This window comes from Anomaloglossus baeobatrachus, chromosome 6, assembly GCF_048569485.1.
Source record: "Anomaloglossus baeobatrachus isolate aAnoBae1 chromosome 6, aAnoBae1.hap1, whole genome shotgun sequence".
NCBI classification, from domain to species: Eukaryota; Metazoa; Chordata; class Amphibia; order Anura; family Aromobatidae; genus Anomaloglossus; species Anomaloglossus baeobatrachus.
The window spans coordinates 394,000,180-394,014,748 of NC_134358.1; the positions used below are offsets into that span (position 1 = coordinate 394,000,180).

At 42.9% G+C, this 14,569-nt stretch overlaps 1 protein-coding gene across 1 annotated transcript in view; it reads left to right on the plus strand.

Annotated features, from left to right (window-relative positions):
* NPSR1 (neuropeptide S receptor 1) overlaps window positions 1–14,569 on the plus strand; it is a 1,037,222-nt gene that overhangs the window by 939 nt on the left and 1,021,714 nt on the right. The window lies entirely within an intron of this gene.

A 14,569-nucleotide genomic window follows, 5' to 3' on the forward strand; every position in this document is an offset into this window, starting at 1 on the left:
AAAAAAAAAAAAAATAGAAGTGTTAATAAAATAATACTTTCTTTACATCAAATAATACAATGCAAAATGAATGAACAGAACTCAAAATTAAATCAATATTTTGAATTCCAAACTGAGGCAAAGTATCAACTCTTCTAGGAACACTTGCACCTCATTTTTGAAGGAACTCAGCAGGAAGGATGCTCCAAACATCTTGGAGAACCAACCACATAGCTTCTGAGGATGTTGCCTTTTGGAAATTCATCCATCATAAGTAATTTCAAGACTCCTTATTCTATTTATGCTGGAGATAGATGTGAGTGACATTGGCTGTTTCTTTGGGATTTGTCTTGTTGCAGAATACATTTGGAGTTAGCCAGACACTTCTCTGATCGTACTGCATGATGGATAAGTATCTGCCTGTATTTCTTAACAATGACAGCACCACTAATCTTATCCGAATACCCCAATCCATTTGCTGAAATATAGACTCATACATAGAACATCCACAAAGCTTCACTATTGCCTGAAAACACTCATTAGTAAAAATTCAAAAATACATCTTTAGTTCTGCCACATCAGTAGAGCATCAAATCTTCTTTATTGAGTATTTTATAAGATTTTATGCTGTATCTATGTGGCTGGACCAAAGATGCACTTTTTTATTTCATTGCAATGCTAAACACTATCATGGTCTTTGTCTTGGCTTACGCCCATCTACACCCAATGAGTTGGTACCCGTTTTGCTTTTTTATTTTACTACAGTCCAGACCTTGGGATAGAAAACTGCTTTCTCTTACAGTCATATAGATTAAATTTTGTTTAATCTAACCAGAGAACCTGCTGTGATTTTTCTGTACCTCCTTTCCCTATGTTTTCATGTATAGTTCAGTCACCTGGCCTTGTTTCCATGTTTAAGGTTTGGATTCTGGTGGCATTTCTTCCATGAAGAACATTTTGTACTTCTCTGTACACTAAATGAGTGGAGCTTGGTTTCACCGGTTTCTGACAGTTCTGAACTGATGGCACAGCTCAATATCTGATTTTAAAGGGATTTAAGCATGATGGGAGGATAATCTCCTGCACTAAGTTTCCTTGGTTGATCAATGCAAAGACAGTCATTTATGTTGGCCATTTCTTAGTTTCCTACTGTTGAGCAATACCGACAGACACTTATCCATCACACTTATCCATCACACATCCATCACTATTAGGGAGAAGTATGGTTGGCCCCAAATTTATTCTGCTGCAGGACAATGACCCCAAGCAAAATGTAAGTGTTATTAAGTAATGTATGCAGCATAAACAAGGAGTCCTGAAGTGATGATATAGTCCCAAACAGCCCTAATCTCATCCTCTGGTCCATCTAGGATCACATAAAGAGGCAGACTAATATGTAAAAATTACATCCACAGAAGATCAGTGAATAGTTCTCCAATATGTTTGGAACAACTTCCCTGCTAAATTCCTTAAAAATCTATGTGTAAGGTTTAAAGCTATGCTCACACATTGTGGGTTTTTTTTCTCCAGCAAAATCTGATCTAATGGCAGTAAAAAAAAAAAGCTGTTTTTCGCTGCATTTTTTGCTTGTTTTTTTGTGTGTCATTTGTCTACAGCCTTTGTGCTCTGAAAGCTTGAAAATATATTTTTTTCTGGTTAGGCAATAAAGTTATCATTCTTGGAATACTTTTGTCATTTTTGGCCATAAAAGTATTTATATCGATTCTTCTGGCTAACATGGTACAATATAATTTGTAATGTATTGACGACCAAAGGAATTTATCTAGATATGTAGTGAGCACTTTGAACTTCCAGGGGCTTCACAGAATTTTATAATGTTGATCTGTGACAATGAAAAAATGATTTTTTTTCCATAAAAATGTTTTTTTTTGCCTCAATTTTTTCTTTTTCACAGGGGCACCAGGATAATATGGGACCCAAAATTGGTTGGGCAATTTCTCCTGAGTTCACTGAATCCCCATATGTGGCAGAAAATCTCTGTTTGGACACATGGCAAGGCTCGGAAGGGAAGGAGTTTTGGAGTGCAGACTTTGATGGCATGGTCTGAGGACGCCATGTCACATTGGACGAGCCCCTGATGTGCCTAAACAGTAGAGCTCACTCACAAGTGACCACATTTTGGAAACTATACCCCTGAAGGAATTTGTCTAGATGTGTGATTAGCACTTTGAACTCCGAGTTGCTTTACACAGTTTTATAATGTTGAGCTGTGAAAATAAAAAATACATTTTTTCAACAACATGATGAAATGGACTCCAAATTTGTTGGGCCAATTTCTCCTGAGTATGTTTATACCCCATATGTGCTGTGAAAACAATGTTTCGCTGCATGTCAGGGCTATAAAGAGAAAGAGTGATGTTTTGCAGTGGGGACTTGGTATATCAAATTTATGTGGTGTCATATGTGAGTTGTGTATAGTATATCAGGTTGGCATATGTGCCAGGACCATGTATTGTGGTCAATAATAGGACATTCCTATTGTCCTTGTATTTGACAAAAGTATGTTGCCGCTACATTTGTCTCTCCTCTCACCCTTTTGGAACAGCTGCCCAATTAGGGACATAGCAAAACCCTCTGGTTTCTGTACACAGAACTGCAAGCTTGGGTAGCTCTGGCAGAGAGGGACTTGAAAACAGGGATGCTGGTATAAAAGTTATCAACATACAGGTGATAACCCATATTTAGCAATCGGTGCACCAAATCCCACACTATTTTCCCATTCACCCCCAGAGCAGGTGAGCATTCCAGGGCAGGAATCCGGTTGTATTTTTCTTTGCAAACTCTAAATCTGTGAGTGTACCGTGAGGTACTCTCGCACAGTTTGTATAGTTTGATTCCGTACCTGGCCCTCTTACTGGACAGGTGCTGATGGAATCTCAGCCTACTCTTGAAGCAGATGAGGGACCCCATGCAGATTTCCCTTTGAGAAATCTAAACTTCAGCAAACGTGTTGCTGAAGTTATCAATGACTGGATGAATTTTGAAAAGTTGGTCAAAATTCATGTTATCTCGGGGAGAATATACTAAATTGTCCATAAAATGTATACGTTTTTAAAATTTGTATGGGTCATAACCATGCGAAATACTGGAGTGTTATATAAAATATCAACACTCCAATATTGGCAATGTTTGGGCTTCTTCACCAACCCCATGTGAAGACAAGACACCAGTACTTCACCTTTTCTACCTCGTCAATGGGAAACCAGCTAGAATATCATGATGTAGGGTTTTGAGCCACAAATTGTTTGCACTACCATGAGACATACTAACAGCTTAAAGAAAACGACATTGAAAAAGTATAGTTCTGTGAAGTTGGCTGTCTCAAATTATATTCCTGATTGAGAAATAAAATCAGGAATCCAAGGTGCAAAGTCTTCAGACTTCAGAAGCAGAGGCCCAGAGGTAGTCACTAGTGCTGGGTTGGGGGTCACTAGCACTAGTGTCGAATTGGGGGTCACTTACCATGGGCTCTTGCTCATTTCTTCTCCTGCAGCTTCTTCGTGGTGGTTCTATGTCACTGGAGGTAGAAGAGGAGCGGGAGGAATAAAAAAATGAGTGTCTTCTCCCTCACTATCAGTGTCAGAGGCAATGATTGCATATGCCTCCTTGACTGAATACAGTCTTTGGGACTGGAATGAGGGTATGTGCGCACGTTGCTTTTTACCTGCTTTTTTGCTGCTTTTTCTTCTGCGCTGTTTAATGCCAAAATGGATGTGTTCTTCTATTCAAGCAAAGTCTATGGGAATTTGGGTTTCTTGTTCACACTATGTTGTTCAAAATGCTGCCTTTTTGTGGCAGAACTTTGGTCAAAAACTCAGCTTTGCAGTGCAAAACCCAAATGGCAAAAACAATTGACATGTTGCTTCTTTGAAAAGCTGAGTTTTTGACCAAAGTTCTGCCACAAAAAGGCAGCATTTTGAACAACATAGTGTGAACAAGAAACCCAAATTCCCATAGACTTTGCTTGAATAGAAGAACACATCCATTTTGGCATTAAACAGCGCAGAAGAAAAAGCAGCAAAAAAGCAGGTAAAAAGCAGGTAAAAAGCAACGTGCGCACATACCCTAAGAGAGACATTTGTATGTGCACTGTGTGCGTATTATAACAAAATTTTATTGGTGTGTGTGTGAGTACGTGCATGCATGTTAGAGTGTTTTGTGTAAACATTCTTCCTAAGCATCTTAGAAGTGTAGAAGAAAATAATCTAGAAAGAAAAAGAGAAAATGAAAAGGATAATATTAAAATTTGGTGATATAAAAAAGAAACTTACTAAATGGACGTCAGTAAAAAAAAAAAAAAAGCAATGAGCACCTGCAATTGACACTAAACCTTACTATATTCAGTAAAAAATAAAATGCTGTAGTAGATGATGATTACTATGGTATATTTTTACTGTCCCTAATCTAGGGATATCAACAAATCTAAATGTACTATTTTTATTTGGTTCTTATTTGACTTTTATAAAAACAAAACAAAAAATACAAAAAAAACAGTTGCCGATCACCGTTAGCAGAATGAACGCACGGATGGTGTGCAAAAAAGAAAGGGGGACGTGTATCACTGATCAGTGGCTCGGTGGCTGCAGGGTGTGGTGCAGAAAAGAAAGAAAAAAAAACTGCCAAAAATGAAGTGATGACAAACCTTACCAGTGATCATGTACCCAACCAGCAATCATGCACCTGACCAGCAATCACATACTTAACCAGTGATCCAGTACCTGACCAGAGACCACGTTTCCAACCAGCGGTCATGTTCCTTACCAGCAATCATGTACCTGATCAGTGGTCATATCTGACCAGCAATCACATACCTGATCAGTGCTCGGCAGCAGAAGAGGGAGTGGGGAAAAGACAGGAACAAAAAAATTAAAAATCTTTATACTCACAGGACCATAGGAACAGCAGGAGGGACAGGATCACCAATCAGAGGAACAACTGGAGGGACAGGATCACCATCAGAGGACCCAGCAGGAGTGAGCAGGACAACCATCCGTCGACAACAGGAGGCAACAGGACCCCAGGAGGGATTGGAAGATGATCAGAAAAGCCAGCAGCGGTCAACAAAAGGGACACAATCGAGGCAGCAGCATTAACACTTGGAGTGGTGTCACAAGCAGAATTATTTTCCCAGGAAGATCTATTAGCAGATGGGCACAGGGACAGCTCTACTCAAGTCTCCAAAAAAATGACGCTGAGGAGAACAGTCACTGCCGGGTCAAACTGCCTCTCTGTACACTGATTGTAACAATCGCGCATCAGAGCACGATCACTCTAAGCAGTGCTGGAGGGGGGATGCTGGAAAACATTGAGATTGACTATTCAGAATTGAGGTGTGATTAACTATTCAGAATTGAACAGCTAATCACAGCGATTGTAGATGCAGTCGTTGAATGCCATTGCTATGGCCATGGTGATTGCATGAAGCAAGGACCTACCCACATGTCCTTGGTCAGTAAGTACCTCTGATCTAGGATATATGGGTACATTCTTAGTCATGAAGGGGTTAATAACCCTTAATTGCAGTTGGGTGCCACATTTGATGTTCACATTTGACGAGTTTACCAAACTTGCTAAAACAAAATTGCAATATTGAAAAGTCTACAATAGCCTGAAAAATATGTGTATAAGGCCCTGTGCGCACTTGCCATTTTTTTACCGTGAATTTGCTGCATGTTTTGCAGCAGAAAATGTTCATAACATCTCTGCAGGGATTCACCAGCAAATCCTATGGGAAAAAAAATGGTGTGCGCACTAGGCGGATTTTGACAGCTGCATGTTTTGCTGCGGGATTCCCGCAGCAAAAACAATTGCATGTCCCTTCTTTTCTGCAGGTAGCTGTGGGATTTCACTCCATTGACTGCAATGTAATCGTGAAATCCTGCAGGGAATAACGCAAGTAGCAAATTCTGTGGGGTTTATTGCATTTTCCTGCATTATTCCCTGCGGTATTTCGCGTTTTTGGGACATAATGTTCATCACTGCCCTGCGTTTTGCAGGTTAGTGATGTCATTATGACAGGAAGAGGACGCGGAGCAGAGAGTAAACACACATATCACACTCACACACACCACAGACACAGACATAGAATACACACATATCACACTCACACACAGACACAGACATATAGAATTCACATAGAAAACAAACGTACAAATTACAAATAAAAAAACAAAAAAAAACCGCGGGCTCCACCGTATTTTTCCCGTCCAGCCGAGGTAAACACACAGTGGCGGCCCGGTATTCTCAGGCTGAGGAGGGCGAGGGCCAGGGTTAATGCCCCCCTCCCGCAGCCGAGAATATCAGCCCTCAGCTGCCATCCATTATGCAACAGTCCCGGAGTGTCCCCGGCTCTTAAAGATTGCAGTGATGCGGTGGCAATCCAGGTAATAAGGAGTTAAATGGCAGCGGATCGCTGCCATTTAAGTCCAGTCTTAATCATGGCAGCGTCTATGAGACAGCTTTCATGATTAACCCGTAAGTAAAGTGAATAAACACACACACTGAACAAACCTTTATTTTAAATAAAACACAAAAAAACCCTCTTTCACCCCTTTATTAACCCCTCCCAACACACAGATTCGGCGTAATCCACGCAGGTCCCACGATGGTTGCAGACTGCTGCAGCCGCGTCTAACACACTGTACTGAATGCAGCCTCCTAACGAGGATGCAGGGTTAACTACAGGTGATTTCTCACGGTCGGTAATGTGAACACACTACCGCTTGTGAGAACTGCAGAGTGTCCTCACAGGGACTCTATCTATTGATTGATCTGTCCTCTATCTATTGATTATCTATCCCTCTATCTATCTATCTAGCTATCCATTATCTATCTATCTATCTATCCATTATTTATCTATCCATTATCTATCTATTTATCTATCTATCCATTATCTATCTATCTAACTTTCTATCTATCTCAGAAGGAAATGACCTTTTTTTTTTTTTTTTTTCAATGTGCTTTATTGCATTGAATGCATTAAAACACATGTACCAACCGGTGGAAAAACCGCACCAAAACCGCATCAAAACGCAACAAAACGCATGCGGATTTCGGTGCATTTTTTTCTTGTGTTTTTTTCCACGGGTGCAGTAATCTTTCAGTGCCTGCGGAATTTTCTTAAGAAAATTCCTTTTTCCAGTGCGCACAGGGCCTAACACTGAGGTTGTCTATACATTTATTGAACCAATTCTGAGCTCTGTTATGCAAACATAGCCACTTTAATGTACAACTAATCTCAATCTATCTAGCGAGAAATAAACAGCTTGGAAATGGTGGTAACCTTATTGCACCATAAACTGAAGTTTTACACTTTTTAGGCTACTTAAATTGTATAAACAGTTTAAAAAATATTACATTTGGGGGATAAGAAGTCCAAATGGAAGAAATCTTTGGAATTATCAACATTTGGGGGCAATATAAAAAACGTTGTTCTTTGCTAAATAAAGGAAGTTCTTTACCAGGAGATACAGTATGTGGCTTACGTGACTGTGCAGCGGCAAATGCAGAAGCGGAATGATAAAAAATTAGGAAAAGGCAGGCAAGAAGAAGTGTTCAGATCAGATTAGGACCGTCATTTGCATTTTTGGAGGCAGGAGTATGTTCCAGCACTATGTAAGGCCTCCGACACACATCCGTGCCGCCGGTACGTGTTTGCCATTTTTTGCACATACCGGCGGCACAGAGACACGTTCAGCAATGCTACCCTGTCGTAGGAGGCACACACACGTAAAACCACACGGAACGTGTGTCCGTGTGCGTTTGTACGTGTGTGCGTTTTTCTACACGATGACATGTCCACATTTTCTCCGGCAGCACGGGTGTCACACGGCCCGCACCTGTACCACACGGATGTAGTGTGGATGCGGTCCCGTGTGACACGCGCCGGAGAAAACACACGTGTCAGTGAAAACAAACAAAACATTTACTCACCTTCTCCAACCCTCCTGTCTCTGCCGCTGCTGCCACTTGCTGCCGACCGCAGCTCATTATGCTCATTTAATAGTCACTTCACTGCGGCCGGCAGCAGCAGCAGCGGGGAGACGGCAGGGCTGGAGACCGAAGATCAGCACCATGGACAGCAGGAAGGACCATGTGAGTATTGAAATTACCGGTTCTACGTGTGCTATCGCAGATAGCACATGTAGAACACACGTGGACCGCACGTACCTGAGACACGTACTTACCACATGCAACACGCAGGCTAAATACGTGTCTCGTGGCACATGCGTGTTTTTAACGGAAGTGTGTTTCAGGCCTAAAACAGAAAGCAGCTGGGATGTTTGATTGCTGCAGCTGTGCAGTGGTTGAAGCTGCATGGTAGATAGTTAGGAAAAGGAAAGTAAGATTTCTGGTAGTGTAGGGCCAATAATGGCAGCTCTGTCAGCAGCAGTACGGTCAAGTGCTATAAAACACAGTAGGCAACTAGCAGATGTGTGACTGATGTAGGTTTCCAGTGTCAATGGCAGCAGTAAAATCTACATAGTATAGAATTAAGACTGCTAAATGAACAAGGTTCTTTGCTAGGAGTTGCGTGGCTGGCATGACTTCAGCGGCAAAGGGAGAAGATGCATGGTAGAGACTTAGGACAGAGCAGGCAAGAAGATAGGTGTCAGTATAGGACCAGAAATGGCTGCCCCAGCAATTTTAGTACCAGATTATAGATGACATGAAAGACAAGGAGTAGACAATATACAAGACAGAAAAATAGACAGTCATACAGGCAGGCAGATTACATTGTTGATTTATTCATTGGCATCAGCCAAAGCATGATTTCTTCTGAGAAATGTTAAGTTTTCCATGATTGTGTTAGATAATCTAGTCTACATTTGTGTGAGGAATCTACAAGCCACAGTGAATATCCTCTCAGACATGACATAGTATTCTGCACACAATTGTACTGTCATAGCAAACTGGGCAAAATCTTGCCATTTTTACTATTTGATATCCCAGAAATCCATGGGATTGTTGCTCAGGATGTGGTTGTTCAGCTGGTGCATTTGTGTTTGCTGAAGTACATCAGGTTGTCACAAAGGAAAAAATAAACCATTTGGTACGTCATCACAAATATATTGTAGGTGTTGCTGCTGCTGTCATGGCTACTTGTTGTAACCCTAATGCTGGAACAGGCGGGGATAACATTGAACGTTGTGGCTGTGTGGAACGAAGATGGGTCTGCTGGTCAGTCGTGTGGAAGGCAGGCGTTTTATTGCAAAAGCTTTGCAGAGAAGGAAACAGAGCATATTTAAGCCCTTTACGACGGCCGTACAGATTAAAAGAGCGGCAGGAAAGGGTACTTCTTCCATATTGCTGTTTTAAAATGCCGGTAAGAAAAAGTGTACAGCGCCCCCCAGCATCAGAAAATGTCCAGGGTTTCAGCTACCAGGGGTAGCTGAGACCCTGGAGATCATGATTCTGGCTGTATTTTCTGGTCCTCAGTCACATGATTACTGCTATACACCATATAAAAATGATCATATTACATTAAATGGTGGTGCTGGTAAAAAATTATTTATCTCCCACCTGGCATGATCAAACATGTCATATGGGAGATAAATCTCATCCCTCAGTCCCCTCAGGTCCCCCGATGTGGCCAAAGTGCCCCCAGTCCCCCTCCCCATCCCAATCATCTAAAATGGTGGCACGCACGAGTGACGTGCCTGCTGCATGCCTACTCCTCATCTGATTTCTATCGCATCTGATATGTCAGATGTGACAGCAAAGGCCTCTCCGGGTCCAGCCAAGCCACCCCTTGTCACTTCCGTGTCACCTTCCGGTCTCTCAATACCTGCTGCAGCGTCAGTCATCAACGATTCCTCCTCCTCTTCTGAAAAATATCGGCCACATGTCCAGAGAGCAGCTCTCAAGCTCCAATGCGTGCAGTGATACTTATGTTACTGCAGCTCCCACTGCCAGGATTTGGACCCAAGGAGTGTGGTTGTAGTATTCTCAGGTCACTGCATGCACACTCCTCACATGGAGTGCCTGCACTCCCAGAAAATGGAGGAATCTCAGCGTGCCCCCCATATTTTGGAAGGTCCAGAGTTGTCGTGGGACCTCCAAAATGAATTACAATGGACTTGATTTTTTTTTCTTTTCAATAAATTGGTGAAAGAGGGAATGTGTTGGGGACTGTTTTTTAAAAAATTTTTTTTTTTATTGTCTATTTTTTTTAATACTGACTTAAATGTTGTTAATGTTGTCGATATCTGATAGATGCTGTGACATGACTAACCCCTGGGATTGATGCCAAGTGACATTACAGCTGGTATCAACCCCATTTATTACCCCGTTTGCCACCTCACTAGGGCGATGGGATGAGTTTGGACAAAGCGCCAGGATTTGCGCACCTAATGGATGCGCCACCTCTGGGGCAGCTGTGACCTGCTATTATATTAGGCTGGGGAGGGCCAAATAACCATGACCCTTTCTACCATGAGAATACCAGACCCCAGCTGTCAGTTTCAACTTGGCTGGTAATCCAATTTGAGGGGGACCCGACATTTTTTTTTTTTGTTTTAATTATTTATTTATAAATAATTTTAAAAAAACTGTGTGGAATGCCCTCTGTTTTAGATTACCAGTTAAGGTAAGGCTGCCATCTGTGGTCTGCAGGCTGCAGTCATCTGTTTCACCCTAGCTGGCTATTAAAAATGGGGGGGACCCCATGTCATTTTTATTTTAATTGTTTATTTTTTAAATATAAGGCTAAACACACTTTAGGGCCACATGAAAGGCACTAAAGGGTGCCATCTCAGAATATGTAGTGGGGTGGGACATTAGAGTTTTACCTCTGTCTGTCTATCCATGCATCCATCCATCCATCCTAGCCTTTTAGGCTGCCTGCACACTATCAGTGTTTGCAGCGTTTTGGACACAGAGTGTTTTCGCTGCATCCAAAACACTGCATTGTGCAGTATAAGCGCATTGGAAGATTTTTTTGGGAAATATCCTGCCCACTGTGCTTGATTTTTTTCGTAGCATAAACTGACCTGTGGCGTGTTTTACTGCGATGTAGCATTTCAATTTATGTTGCGGAAACAAGAATGTTGTCCATGGAGAAAATAGAGCTAAAGTCCGCAGTGGCCCGAACCCGGATTGTGGGCATGGGCAGCTACATTCTTCTGTGGACAACACTTACATCTCTGCAGGAGGACTGGCGATGTGTCCTAGATGCAGTGTCACTGGGTCATGGGCATATAGCCAAAAAGTGAGAAATTTGGCACTACAGCAATATTTTTGTGAAGTATCTGTGGGTTCAAAAACTAATACCACTGAATAAATTCCTTGAGGGGTCTAGTTTCCAAAATGGGGTCACTTTTGGAGAGTTTCTGCTGTATAGGTACCTTAAAGGCCCTGAAAATGTGACATGGTGCCCGCAATTTATTTAAACTTTTCCAATTCACATGGTGCTCCATCCGTTCCAAGCCCTCCCATTTGTGCAAACAGAGGTTTTTAGCCCCATGTGGTGTACCACTGTGCTCATAACAAATTGAATAATAATCTTTGGGGTCCAATTTTTGGTGTTTACTCTTGGTGCTCCCTCTTTTGGTGCTAAAGCAACATTTTTGCAAAAAAAAATGAAAATTTTCAATATGATGACATAAGTTTATCAAATTCTGTGAAGTACCTGTGGGTTCAAAATGCTCACTATACCCCTGAATAAAGCCTTGAGGGCTGTCTAGTTTTTAGAATGAGGTCACTTTTTGGGGAGCTCTACTGTTTACGCACGTTAGAGGCTTTCCAAACGCGACATGGCGTTCACTAATGATTCCTGCCAATTTTACAGTCGAATTGCGCATCTTCCCTTCCGAGCCCTGCTGTGCTCCCAAACAATTGATTTCCACCACATATAAGGTTTCAGCGTACTCAGGAATAGAGTTGAGCGCGGTCCGTGGTTCGAGGTTCTCCAGTTCTAGGCTCGAGTGATTTTGGGGCCTGTTCTAGATCGAACTAGAACTCGAGCTTTTTGCAAAAGCTCGATAGTTCTAGAAACGTTCGAGAACGGTTCTAGCAGCAAAAAAACAGCTAAATCCTAGCTTGGTTTCTGCTGTAATAGTGTAAGTCACTCTGTGACTCACACTATTATGACATTTCAGTGTATAGTGTGCGGGAACAGCGCCTTCAGATCACTGCTGTTTCTATAATGGCGATCGCCATTTTTTTTTTTTTTTCCTTGTCTTCCTTCCCTAAGAGCGCGCGTGTAGTGGGGCGGGCCAGCATGTCAGCCAATCCCAGACACACACACAGCTAAGTGGACTTTTAGCCAGAGAAGCAACGGCATGTGTGATAGGATGTCCATGTCACATGTCCCTGCATTATAAAACCGGACATTTTCCTCCAGGACGCCATTATCTCTTCTGCGTCTTTGGTGTCAGACATCACTGTCGCAGCTCCGTCCTTTGTCCTATCGCTGATACAGCTGTATGCGCTCCATACACAGCGCTGGACATCTTAGGGAGAGCACTTTCTAGCAGTCCTTTTAAGGGCTCAAACCGGCAGGGTCAGAGTTAAGGTGACAGGTCCTGAAAACAGCGACAGCGTCTGTGTAGCCAAGGTCAGGGATTTCCTCCCTGCATTTCCCTATTAGGAGGGAATAGAAAGGCAGGCTTCCATTCCTCTACCCAGACCCCACAATCCTGGCACTGTACCCTCCTGTCCTCTGCACACTCCAACTCATTATAACTAAGCCATTATACTAGCAAACACTCAGTGTACCTAGTGGCATCCTATACGTGGCTATTGGACTTTGCTATAGTCCCACTAGTGCAAAGACATTTGCAGAGCGCGTCTGCCTGCATTGCACACTCCAACTCATTATAACTAAGCCATTATACTAGCAAACACTCAGTGTACCTAGTGGCATCCTATACGTGGCTATTGGACTTTGCTATAGTCCCACTAGTGCAAAGACATTTGCAGAGCGCGTCTGCCTGCATTGCACACTCCAACTCATTATAACTAAGCCATTATACTAGCTAACACTCAGTGTACCTAGTGGCATCCTATACGTGGCTATTGGACTTTGCTATAGTCCCACTAGTGCAAAGACATTTGCAGAGCGCGTCTGCCTGCATTGCACACTCCAACTCATTATAACTAAGCCATTATACTAGCAATTTTTGCTGCCAGTTTAAGGGCCGTAGTTGCATTGTCAGGGATATTTATTCTTTATTATTCTGCTGTTAATAAAGCTAGACCACCACTGCAATCTACACCACCTCTCAATTTTTACTACCACATTGTCAGTCCACAATCTTGTCGCAATCAACATGAGTGGCAAAATGACAGATGCTGGTGGAAAGGGGAAGAGGCGTGGTGGAAAAGGCAAAAAAGGTTTTGTCCGTGGGGAAGGTGGCAAAGCTCCATTATCATCTGCTGAAGATAGACCATCTACCAGCAAAAGTAAGATGTCTACTACTTACCGTGGACAATCCGATGTGCTCCCTTTTTTACGGACACGAACAACAGGAACAAAGGTAGATGATGGGCAAAAAAGGAAAATGCTTGAATGGATCTCAAGTGGTCCAACAAGTGCCCTCTCAGCCACTTCAAGTACCGCATCCAAAAAACACCAGTCCTCTGAGTTGTCATCCCAATCAAACTTGCTTTCTCCCAGCTCTGAAGTCTCCATCAGCCCTGCACAGTATGGTGGAACTGAGATGGCTGAGTCTGCAGAGCTGTTCAGTCACACTATAGCCTGGGAATCAGAGGTCTGCTCCCAAGCTACAGTGAGTACAGAACAGGAAATGGTCTGCAGTGATGCCCAGAACCTTTGTGACTCTGATTCAGGCCGTGAGGACCAAGATTCTGAGCATAATGTTGACCCTTTGTCACAAACTGTAACACCTGTGGTTATAGACAATGAGGAACATTCTGATGAAGATGAGACGCAGATACCCGATTGGGATGACAACTTAAATATTCGGTCAGGGCAAGAAGAGGCTCGGTCTGAGGGGGAGGGGAGTGCAAACACAACAATTGATGATGAAGTTCTAGATCCCACCTACTGTCAACCCCCAGTCAGGCACTCGAGGAGGTCAACAGAGGCGGTGGAGGAGGATGCAACCGACGACGAAGTTACCTTGCGCCTTCCTGGACAGAGTCGGAGCACTGGTAGCACGTCTACAACTGCATCCTCAGCCACCACTGTGCCTCTGAGCATTATTCGGGGTGGATCAACAGGTCGCATGGCCTCTAAGCCTTGCCTAGCCTGGTCCTTTTTTGACATAGAAAAAGATCGCCCAAATTATGTGATCTGTAAAATTTGTCATGGTTCTCTTAGTAGAGGTCAAAACCTCAGCAGTTTGACAACTTCTTCCATGAATCGTCACATGAATAAATATCATATGGCCCGGTGGGAAGCTCACCGTGCTGCAATGCGGCCTAGCGGAGCGAACCATCCACCGCCTACCCCTTCCAGTGCATCCGCGCGCTCGTCATCTTCTAGGACTGTGGGGATAGCTGTCACACCTGTTTTTCCACCCACAACTTCCACCACTGTAACCGCAACAGGCAGTTTGCTTGGTAGGTCGTCAGTTGTTTTGGAAGGGGAAACAAGTGAGTGTGT